Genomic DNA, 12,898 nt, shown 5'->3' on the forward strand with positions numbered 1-12,898 from the left:
ACCTTGGTAGGCAGCAGGTGATGGCCCAAGTTAATTGGGTTCCTGTCACTTACATAGGAGACCTAGATGGTGTTCCAACTTCAGACCAGTGCAGGCTTTGGAGAGTGAACCAGTGGAAGGGCGTGCCTCCTTCCTCTCCCTCCCATCCCCTTTTTTTGTGTTTCTGTGTTTTTCTCTTTGCTTCTCAAATAAATAAAAATTGGTTTTTTTAAAAAGATTATTTGAAAGGCAGAGTTACAGAGAGGCAGAGACTGAGAGAGAGAGAGGTCTTCCATCTGATGGTTCACTCCCCAGATGGCCACAACAGCTGGAGCTGGGCAGATTCAAAGCCAGGAGCCAGGAGATTCTTCCAGGTCTCCCATGTGGGTGCAAGGGCCCAAGGGCTTTAGGCTATCTTCTACTTTTCTCCCAGGCCACAGCAGAGAGCTGGATTAGAAGTGGAGCAGCTGGAACTCGAACCGGCACTCATATATGATGTCACTGCAGGTGGCTGCTTTACCTGCTGTGAAACAGCGCTGGCCCCAAAAGAGGTAATTTTAAAAAAAGAAGCAACTGCCTTCACTGACATTCTAAGGAATGAAAAGATTGGATCAAGGTAATTAGCAATTTTATTGCAGAGAAATTCCACATTCAATACCTCCTGACCTTCAGTTTGATACTTCTTTGACTTCAAGTAAAAAATTTCAGCTTCTACAGTGGTACTGGCACTTTTAATTGGAGCTAACATGAGTGTACATTGTTGCATGTCGGGGTACAAATGAGTAACTGTTAATCACTGCAAGGAATTTACATCAGATTTTCAGAAAGTTAAATCAATTTTCCAAGTAGACAGCTGGCATATTAAAAGAAGTGCGTGAATAAAAACTTATGTTAAACGAATGTTTCTGATTGACACACAAAGGTTGGAAGACGTTTGGAAAGATGCTATGATGACAAGATGCTGCTTCAGGTGATCATGAATCTTCCTTGTTAAGCTGTAGCAAATGTCAAAACTTTGATTGCTTCAAAAACCCTATGGACAAAATGATGAAAGTAAATAAAGATGCAGACTCATTAAACAGGAAAGTGTTAATAGCATGGGAAGTATGCCAGGGAGGCGTTGTGAATAGGATGCTACCATAGGAGTGCAAAAACTTGGTTCCACAACTAGGTTCTCCATCTAAACAGCTGAGTGACTTGGGTCCTCTCCAGTTTCCACCTGTTAAATAGAGAGTAGCATTAGGTGAGCATACCAGTCACATCTTCCTGTTGAACTGATCCCTTAATCATTAAATAGTTTCCTTTTTTATCTAACAATTTTTGTGTTAAAATATTTTGTCTGATATTAACATGGCTACTCCAGCTGTTTTTTTAAAAAAGATTATTTATTTATTTATTTATTTGAAAGTCAGAATTACACAGAGAGAGAAGGAGAGGCAGAGAGAGAGAGAGAGAGAGAGAGAGAGGTCTTCCATCCGCTGGTTCACTTCCCCGTTGGCTGCAAAGGCTGGAGCTGCGCCGATCTGAAGCTAAGAGCTTCTTCTAGGTCTCTCTCATGGATGCAGGGACCCAAGGACTTGGGGCATCTTCTGCTGCTTTCCCAGGCCACAGCAGAGAGCTGGATCAGAAGTGGAGCAGCCAGGTCTCAAACCGGTGCCCATATAAGATGCCAGCACTGCAGGCAGCAGCTTTACCCGCTAAGCAACAGCGCCGGCCCCTCTTTTTTGGTTTCTGCTAGCGTGGAGTATCTTTTTCCATCCTTTCACTTTCAGTCTGCATATATCTTTGTTGGTGAGATATGTTTCTTATAGGCGGCCAATAGATGGGTCTTGTTTTTTATTTATTTATTTTTTAATTTTTAATTATTTTATTTTTTGACAGGCAGAGTTAGACAGTGAGAGAGAGAGAGAGAGAGAGAGAGAGAGAGAGAGAGAGAGAGAGAGAAAGGTCTTCCTTCCATTGGTTCACCCCCCAAATGGCCGCTACTGCCAGCACGCTGCGTCGATCTGAAGCCAGGAGCCAGGCACTTCCTCCTGGTCTCCCATGCAGGTGCAGGGCCCAAGCACTTGGACCATACTTCACTGCCTTCCCGGGCCACAGCAGAGAGCTGGACTGGAAGAGGAGCAACCGGGACAGAATCCAGTGCCCCCAACTGGGACTAGAACCTGGGGTACTGGTGCCACAGGTGGAGAATTAGCCAAGCGAGCCATGGCGCCGGCTGGGTCTTGTTTTTTAATCCATTCAGCCAGTCTCTATGTTTTGATGGGAGAGTTGAGGCCATTTATGTTCAAGAAGACTATTGATAAGTAATGACTTTTCCCTCCATTTTTCCATAAATATTCCTATTGTTTACATTAGATTTCCTTTGTACTTTTGGAGATTTTCTGCCTTCACCTTCTTTCATAGTGATGACCATGTTTCTGTGTGTCTGTGTGTAACACATCCTTAAGCATCTTTCATTAGACTGGATAAGTGGTGACAAATTCTTTCTTTTTTTTTTTAACTTTTATTTAATGAATATAAATTTCCAAAGTACGACTTATGGATTACAATGGCTTCCCCCCCCATACCGTCCCTCCCACCCACAACCCTCCCCTTCCCCCCTCCCTCTCCCCTTCCATTCACATCAAGATTCATTTTCGATTATCTTAATATACAGAAGATCAGCTTAGTATACATTAAGTAAGGATTTCAACAGTTTGCTCCCACACAGAAACATAAAGTGAAAAATAATAGATGATTTTTTTTAAATGATGATGAAATCAGATCAGACCTATTGTCATGTTTAATCCCAGTGAGAGTCAAGTTGGGAATTGATAATTTCTTTTTTTTTTTTTTTTTTACAGAAGATCAGTTTAGTATGCATTAAGTAAAGATTTCAACAGTTTGCTCCCCCATAGAAACACAAAATGAAATATATTGTTTGAGTACTCGTTATAGCATTAAATCTCAATGCACAGCACATTAAGGACAGAGATCCTACATGAGGAGTAAGTGCACAGTGACTCCTGTTGTTGACTTTACCAATTGACACTCCTGTCTATGGCATCAGTAATCTCCCTATGCTCCAGTCATGAGTTTCCAAGGCTATGGAAGCCCTCTGAGTTCTCCGACTCTTATCTTGTTTAGACAAGGTCATAGTCAAAGTGGAGGTTCTCTCCTCCCTTCAGAGAAAGGTACCTCCTTCTTTGATGACCTGTTTTTCCAGTGGGATCTCACTCGCAGAGATCTTTTGCCAGAGTGTCTTGGCTTTCCATGCCTGAAATACTCTCATGGGCTTTTCAGCCAGATCCGAATGCCTTTAGGGCTGATTCTGAGGCCAGAGTGCTATTTAGGACATCTGCCATTCTATGAGTCTGCTGAGTATCTCACTTCCCATGTTGGATCACTCTCCCCTTTATTTCAATTTCTATTTGTTATGCAAGGTTTTTATTTCACCTTCCTTCATAAATGAGAGCTTTGCAGGGTACAGTATTCTGGGTTGACAGTTTTTTTTTTTTTTTCTCTTAAGACTTGGAATATATCTCATCATTTTCTCCTAGCCAGTAGAGTTTCCTACGAGAAGTTTGCTGTGAGTTTAATTGGAGGTCCTCTGAAATTAATCTGGCATTTCTCTCATGCATGTTTTAGAATCTTTTCTTTATGTTTTACTATGGAGAGTTTGACTACAATGTGCTGTGGTGAAGATCTTTTCTGGTTATGTCTATTAGGAGTTCTATGTGCTTCCTCTACTTGGAAGTTCCTTTCTTTGTCCAAATTAGGGAAGTTTTCTGTAATTATTTCACTAAAAAGGCCTTCTAATCCATTCTCTCTTCCCAAGTCTTCAGGAACTCCTAAGACCTATGTTGGGTGATTTGATAGTATCCAATAATTCTCCAACACTGTTTTTTAGTTTTCTAATTTCTTGTTCTTTTTTTGTCTTACTATAAAATTCCCAGAGATGTCTTCCAACACAGATAGTCTTTCTTCTGCCTCACTGAGTCTGTTGTTAAGGCTTTCCACTGCATTTTTAATTTGATCTATTGAATTCTCCATTTCTAATATTTCATTTTGATTTTTCTTTGATTAACCAGCTATTTGGTGGCATCTTGGTTACAATGAATCACTTTCATCATGGAAGCTGTAAGATTTTGTTCACACTGGAATAGACAGCTCTCTGGATATTGATTTGCCTTTATTGCATGTAATGCATTTCTTTTCTTTCTCTCTCTCTCTCTTTTTTTTTTTTTTTTTTTGGCAGGCAGAGTGGACAGAGAGAGACAGAGAGAAAGGTCTTCCCCTGCTGCTGGTTCACCCTCCAATAGCCTCCACAGCCGGTGCACTGCGCTGATCCGATGGCAGGAGCCAGGCACCCATCCTGGTCTCCCATGGGGTGCAGGGCCCTAGCACCTGGGCCATCCTCCACTGCACTCCCAGGCCACAGCAGAGAGCTGGCCTGGAAGAGGGGCAACCGAGACAGAATCCGGAGCCCCGACTGGGACTAGAACCCGGTGTGCCGGCGCCGCAAGGCGGAGGATTAGCCTAGTGAGCCGCAGCGCCGGCTGCATGTAATGCATTTCTTAAACTACCCAGGCAATTTAGTTATTCTAAACCTACCATCTGTGGACTTACAGAATGGCTTTATCGACTGTCATGTCATTCTATACAGATGTTTCTAATTAAGAAATAAACATCAGATAAAATACAGCAAGGCGCCCATGATCATAGAATTCAGTCTTATTGTGTTACTTACCATCATGAAGTGGGTGGCTGGATAGAATAGTGGAATGGCCTTTTGAAGACCCAGAAGCACCAACGAGGTGGTATTATCTTGCACTATTGGGACAGGGCTCTCCAGGAGTTGGTATGTGTTCTGAATCAGTGCCGAACATGTGCTGTTTCTCTCACAGCCATGATTCAGAGGTCCAGGAATTAAGCAGTGGAAATGCATCACTCATTGTTATCCCTAGAACCCACTAATAAAATGTATGCTTCCTTTACCTATGACCATATACCTGCTTCCCCCTTTTATTGGGTTATAAATGTGTCTGGGTACATATATAAAATATCTCCTTTGCTTCCTTTCTTACCCCCTTATCATGAAACCTAACATGTATTGACTTTACATTATAGTGTGTAAGTATTATTTAACTTTATATCATATTTGTTATAGAGTATCATGAAGAGTAAGCCCCATTCAAGAGCTTTGCATTCTTTTCCTGGGAAACAGTTAGTGCTTTCTCACTTGTATGCAAAGAAGTTGTCATCTGTTAAATGAAAGCATGACATTTTTATTGTCTTTATTTGGAGATGAAGCATGATTTAAGGAGATGCATAGAGATGCCAGATTGACAAGAGATGTACTTGTGATGGTTGATTTTATGTGTCAACTTTGAGGAGTTTTTGGACAAGATTGACATTTAAATAGATGACCTTTGAGTAAGCAAATTGCTTTCCATAATGTGGTTGGGTTTTATCCAATTAGTTGAAGTCCTGAGTAGAACAAAAGGCTGATATCCCTAAAGTAAGGGTGAATTCTCCACCCTGCTGGCTCAGATGCATACTGGAACATAATTGGCTCTACAGATTTTAGATTTACTAGCATCCAGAATAGCATGAACTAATTCCTTAAATTAAATTTCTTTAGATAGGTAGCTATGTCTGTTACTAGTTCTGTTTCTTTGAGAACAATTATGAATATAAGTATCTTTCATAAACTTTTGAGAAATACTCAGAGATGAAACAGGATTTTTTTTGTTTTATTTCATTAGTTTGATTATGATTGGAAAGCTAAAACTAAATTTAAAAAGAAAAATAACAGTGTCTTGGAGACGTCAGAAAGCCTATGTGGCAAAGTCATCAAACAAGTAAAGACTGATTTGTTCTTTTGACATACACATTGTTCATATAGACTTCATCCTCCACTGTCCAATAGTACAAGAGAATTATTATGTAAAAGCCGAGGATACTGTGCAAAGGAATAAAGACTATTCCATAGCGCATTGATTTCTTCTGTCTCTTGACAATTATCCAAGAGGATGTTGCTTGACAAAAAAGAAGAGAGAAAAAAGAAGAAAATACCTCTAAATTTAAATGCAGTTTAATCAACTACATTTTAGCCAAAGTTTGCTGCATATGAGTTATGACTATTTCTCGAACCCCAAAACACCTTCCATGAATAAAAATTGTCACCACAGACAATATTGAAAAGATTGTGTTACATATTCTAAAAGCCATTTTAAAGTAGATTTATGAAAATATTCTGAACAATAGCAGCAGGAATGAATAGAGGTAGCAACTTCCATGTTGACACTGAATAGAACAGAATTTATTTGTGTATATATGTTATAGGTCAGATACACACGAACACACACACACACATACACATATGAGTGTATATGGCCTTATGTCATATATACGTTCATTACCATGGCTGTTTTGTAGTGGAATCAGACCTGAGGCTCTAGAACCATAGGTAGGAACAATAGAGGAGGTCGGCGCCATGGCTCACTAGACTAATCCTCTGCCTTGCGGCGCCGGCACACCGGGTTCTAGTCCCGGTTGGGGCACCGGATTCTGTCCCGGCTGCTCCTCTTCCAGGCCAGCTCTCTGCTGTGGCCAGGGAGTGCAGTGGAGGATGGCCCAAGTGCTTGGGCCCTGCACCCCATGGGAGACCAGGAGAAGCACCTGGCTCCTGCCATCGGATCAGCGCAGTGCGCCGGCCACAGTGCGCCGGCCGCGGCGGCCATTGGAGGGTGAACCAATATCAAAAGGAAGACCTTTCTCTCTGTCTCTCTCTCACTGTCCACTCTGCCTGTCCAAAAAAAAAAAAAAAATAGAGGAAGAATGTACACCTTCATCCCAGTAGGCATAAACTGCAAAACCCTAGAGAGGCAATACATGAAACTCAATCCCAGTGTCCCTGGGATGGAATGTTTAATCTTTTGATGAGAGTGTGACTTCTAAGAAATAGAGAAAACATTTTTCAGGAGCCACCCATGCTATAAATTCTTCTATATCCGCTAACAGTTATGAGACTTCTAGACTGCTTCCCCTAGAGAGAGAGGAAAGACTTGACGGGAACTTCATCAGCTACAGGAACAGAATTAGATGAGGATATAAAAACACGGTTAACTATTGTCAGCTCAGTAACACAGATCTGAGCTTGCAGTAATTGCACAAAACCTCTCAGGAATCTCAAATAATTAGCGTATTGACAATGACACTGGGTGACTCAATGGAGGTAGATCATAGGGGAATAGTGGACAATGTGGACAGGAGTGGAGTTCAGAAAATGATTCTGTGACTAGATGACAAAGAGGAAGGGAATCAGGCCTGTATCACTTACCAGGACACTCTAAACTGAGAATTTCACCAGTGCCTTATAACATGTGGCATAGGTTGTAGTTTTTTTTTTTTTTTTTTTTTGACAGGCAGTGTTAGAAAGTGAGAGACAGAGAGACAGAGAGAAAGGACTTCCTTCCGTTGGTTCACCCCCAAAATGGCCGCTACGGCTGGCACATTGTGCCTATCCAAAGCGAGGAGCCAGGTGCTTCCTCCTGGTCTCCCATGCGGGTACAGGGCCCAAGCACTTGGGCCATCCTCCACTGCCTTTCCTGGCCACAGCAGAGAGCTGGCCTGGAAGGGGAGCAACCGGGACAGAATCCGGCGCTCCAACCGGGACTAGAACCTGGGGTGCCGCTCCGCAGGTGGAGGATTAGCCAAGTGAGCCGGGGCCCCGGCCGGGTTGTAGTTTTTGATATGTCCATTTGTTGGGTAGATTTATTGATGTGTCTATGCATGTATGACTATGTGTAGCCTTAAGTTGACCTGTGTTGATCTTCCTCGTGTTACTCTTCTTTTCTTTGCCTTTGTAAAGTCTAGTATAACAAGAATACCTTTTGCTATTCTTTTGTGTTCTAGCAAGTTGGGGCCCCAGGGGCAATGACAGAAAGCATGGAGGTGGTCACGTGAGCAGCACCCTCTGTAGAGAAGAGCAGAAGCACACTAGACACTGGAGAGGGCTGGAGGCCCCACAGGGGTGTGCTCCTGCTGTACCCAGGTGGAACCTCATGACTGCCAGAGGCCCCAGACATGAGGACTGAATTACCTTCCTTGAAATTCTCTTTTATCTCTCTCTCTCTCTCTCTCTCACACACACACACACACACACACACTCTCTCTCTCTTTTTCCGGAAATCAGAGCCAAACATTACAAGACCTCCGTGGCCTAAAGTAGATGCTGTCCTACATGGCTGACACTTTTGCTTGTGAAGCAACTTTAAGAAAATTTTCTAGGACAATTCCCACTGTAAATCCCTCCCAAACTCATCTTCCTTTCCAAAACATGACCCTTCCCTCCACCACCCTGTCTTTGCAGTCTAAGAATATCAAGTACGAGCTTTCTTGACACCTGCCCCTGAGCAGCAGGAGTCTTTATCATTGCCAATTGTGTGCAACTCTAAGCAATTTAACCAAAGTTCCTCAACCTTTCATTAATTCCAAAAATAAGATCTGCTCATAGCATTAGCTCTGCAGTCAAAGAATCTCCCTAATGCCAAGTCATTGTGGAGGAAAGTTCCTTTGAGAATGATCATCTAGGACTGGTTCTGCAAGAATGAGGGGCTGTGTGAGCTGGACTGAAATAATTCCAGCACTGAGCTCTTGTGAGTCCCAGATGGTGCCACTTTGCATTTTCACATCAGTTTATTTCGAATCGTCCAACTTTCCATCCAGATTGTGAACTTAAGAACAGAATACATATAAATTAGCTAACGTCTGTGAACATATTTAGTGCAATTAATATTTAAAAGATTAAAGTGAGATTAATATTTAAAAGAGATTAAAGTGAGATTAATATTTAAAATAGTAAAATGAGATTAAAATTTAATGATTGGATTCCACAACTGTGCCATCGACCTTTATTTCTGCTGTTAAGGTGTGACTGCACACAGCCAAATAATTTACCCTCCAGAAATGAGTTTTTATGTGAAAATAATGAGTAGTTCTGTTTACCAAAATATGTCCACTATTTGGAGGTTGATCCTGTCTCTGAATTATCTTAGTTATTTCTCCTGTTGGCTGCCTATCTTTGGATCTTTTTGCTAATGACGAGTACAACAAATCATGAATTTTCCATACTGTCCTCAGTTACCGAAAATGAACATTTTGTAATTGTTTCTCATCCTTTCCAATTCACTAGGTAGTGGGGAAACTTAAACCCAGCCATTAACAATGTATCTATCTTTTCTAGTCTGAACTGTCTCCTTTCATATTAAAACAATTGCTGTCATGGTTCGACATCTTCTCTTTCTCCACTAAGAGGTTATCTTGGTGTGTGGGGGAAATTGACAGTAGTCTCTGATCAGTACAGGGTCCACTTAATACTATTTGGTCTTTTAGAGAATGGTGGTCTGGGTTGGACTGGTACCAGCATCCTCTGAAGTGCAAATGGCCCATCAAGCCTTTTGGGGTGTGATAGTATCTATTGCTACTGACCACAGACTGCGTGTGGTCATTGAGGGTCCTTTCTTCAGGTATCTCCTCTCAAAGACCTGAGAACTCTGCCAGAACTGTAATCTTCTCAGCACTGAGGCATGTAGCCAGCATTATGCAGGCAAGAGGGCAAGTGTCATATTTCTCTCTCTCTTTCACTCTCTCTTGCTTTCGCTTCCCCCCATCTTTCCCTCCTTCTCTCCCTCCTTTATCTGTGAGTGGCATCCAAGTTTGGAAATAGCACACATAACTGCTACCTACATTCCCGTTGCCTTCCAGAAGTACCAAAACCAGGTCAACTACTATATGAGAAATCCAGACTGCTGCTGTTAGCACTGATATACCCTGGGAAATACACCATTAACCCTGATGTTCTTGGCATCCCTTGTACCTATCAGGAAGTTTCTATAGCATCTTAACCCTAATCTTGGAGGTGTTCAAATCCAGGAAGAAATGGAAACATTGACTTCTCTGCTTTATTTTTATCTCTCTCTTGCCTCCTATAGTCCAGATGGGAGCTCCTGTTTCCTGTTTGGACAAGACTTCCCTGGAGCAGCAGCATCTCCTGCTGTTTCCAAAGATGGCATAGTCCCTGCCCCTCCCCTGAAGCTCCAGCAGAATGGCTGCCAGAGAATGCTATTTACAGAGGAGAATTACTAGTTTAACATTATCAATGGGTAATCCTTACAATATCAAATCCCTATCAGACAGACAAGTGGAGAAAAAAGATGAGATCTAAACAATTCAATTTGATTGTTTGCTGAACAATTTCATGGAATGATCTGGTGGGGTGTTAATTGAAACTGTTAGTTTAAAAAAATTTTAATTAAGGTTAGAATCACATTATATGTACATTATCTCTTTTCTGTTCCTTTGGATGACTGAAGGTTGGAGACAACTGTCATTTTAAACAAATCATTATGAGAAAGATTAGTGGGGGCTTAACATAGGAAATGAGGTAGCAAGGAAGTAGAAACAAATGTGTAAAAAGAGGTGTCAGCAAAAGGCTTCCATAGCCTTGGCAGCCCATGACAAGAGCCTCGGATGATCACTGACGTCATAAAAAAGAGTATTAATTGTTAAAGGAACAACAGTAGTCACAGTGCACTTGCTCCCCAGGTAGCACCTCTGTCCCTATTGAATGGAATCTGAGAATTGACTGCAAATTCTCTCCCCAAACTGTACTTTGTATGTTGTGTGTGGGCATTGGGGCACATTGTTGAAATCTATGATTAGCATAGAATTGGTCCTCTGTATATAAAGTCATGCTAGAAATGATCCATAATGAAGAAGGAGATGGGAGAGGGAATGGGAGGTAGGATAGGAGCAGGGTGGGGGGCATGAGGGAAAGAACCACTGTATTCCTAAGGTTTATCTATGTAAAAATGCATTCATAAATAAAAAAAGAGGTGTCAGAAACTTTAACAGAAAATTTTTTGAAGGTTTTTATTTAATGAATACAAATTTTCATGTGTACAGCTTTTATGGATATAGTGTTTCTTCCCCACATAACCACCCTCCCACCCACACTCCCATCCCACCTCCCATTCCTTCTCCCGTTCCATTTTCCATTAAGATTCGCTTTTAATTGACTTTATATACAGAAGACCAACTCTTTACTAAGGAGAGATTTCAACTATTTGCACCCATACAGACACACAAAGTATAAAGTATAGTTTAAAGACAAGTTTTACCGTTAATTCTCATAGTATAAGTCATTAAGGACAGAGGTCCAGCATGGGGAGCAAGTGCACAGTGACTCCTGTTGTTGATTTAACAGTTGACACTCTTACTTATGATGTCAGTGATCACCCGAGGCACTTGACATGAGCTGCCAAAGCTAAGGAAGCCTTTTGAGATCACAAACTCCATCGGTTTTTAGACAGGGCCATTTTAACAGAAATTTTGTTATGCTGATCCAACCCCAGCCTTGAAGCATCTGTAGCCCACTGTGAACATACTTCTGAGAAATAGGAAAGCCCTGTATTGGCAACAGCTCACAATCCCTTTTATTTCCCCTTAACCCCTTCTTTTTTTCTGTTTGAAACCATTGACACCTGCATCTGTGATCTTATGATTATGCATTCTGCCTTTGGAAGCCTGCTTCATTCCTGTTCTTGTGAAGCTCAGTTTTGATTATCTTCTCTAACTCTGACCCTCAGAGTCTTCTTTCTCTACTCATGAATTTATTTTCATCCACCTAATATCTGTGCAAGAGCAAGAGCTCCCTCTCCATGCCTGCAGGATGGAGTGCCAACCGGACCAGCCTGCCGGTTGTAATTGAGGGACTGGGAAAAAGTGTGCACTTAAGTGCTTACCAACCCCTGTAGTAGCAACATCTCCAACCAAAAACTGCAAAATTTCTTGCAAGACTGTTACTTATCAAGAAGCTTTGAATAGACAAGTCTACTTGTGGATAACATTTCATAGAATCATAGAAGTCACCCATTGAAATAGATCTTAGAAATCATCAGGTACAACATTCATTTTTTCTTAAGAGCGTACAGAGATATCTGAAGGCTAATGAAATTATCACCTAGGATTATTGAGCTGTTTATCAACATTTCCAATCCTACCATGTATACATATCATTAACATCGTCATAGGGAGAGTGGCAAGGACGTGATGATGAAAGATTTGCTGCACGCTACAATAGTTACAACTGGGTACTTCATCTTACCCAATATGAGAGGCAGGTGTTCAAAGTAGTGTCTTAATTGTTGTGCCAAATGCCTGCCCCCAATGCACAGATTCTTAACTGGAGGTGCATAAGAAACTTTAGGGGTTGTGTGAAAATCCTGAAAAGATATAAAGTTGTGTGTGTGTGTGTGTGTGTGTGTGTGTGTACTCTTATATTCCCCATCTCCCCGCACTTCCACCCTGCCATCCCCAAAGATGCTTTGTTCTCAGAGGCAGCAATTCAAAGGGGTTAAAGGACCAGTGTGGCAGAGGAAAGACCGGGTGGTGTATTGTGTGCACATGTCAAATCACTGATTTCCCCTGCAGTGTCAGGAGGTCCTAAGAACAATGAGCCTGAGCAGATAGGAACTGGAAATTCTCCAAACAGAAGCTGTGGTATCCCTGAAGATAGTGAAATGGCTCAGAGTGACCATAGCAGACTAGTTGTAACTCTCCAGCACCTATTGGATGATAAAGCGAGCATCAGTGAGGCCAAGAACGAGAGACACCAGGGTATGATGCTCCGTTCTCCAGCAGAGGGGCTGTGCCAATATCTGTACTACTCTCATTCCTTTTTCTCCATACAATGATTTGTTATTTCTCTCCACTCATAAAACATATCTTCCTCTGTGAATCAGTGAAGAATTATTAGAAAAAAATAAACAAAAGATCAATAAAGTTTGAAAAGTAAGTGATTTTTCTGCTTAAATTCATAAACATGGAACTGGGGTTTTGAGTTGTGCATCAGTAAAACAAGTATTCTTGG

Source organism: Oryctolagus cuniculus, chromosome 13 (assembly GCF_051225735.1).
Source record: "Oryctolagus cuniculus isolate XC-2025 breed Fujian yellow rabbit chromosome 13, ASM5122573v1, whole genome shotgun sequence".
In the NCBI taxonomy this organism is placed as follows: domain Eukaryota; kingdom Metazoa; phylum Chordata; class Mammalia; order Lagomorpha; family Leporidae; genus Oryctolagus; species Oryctolagus cuniculus.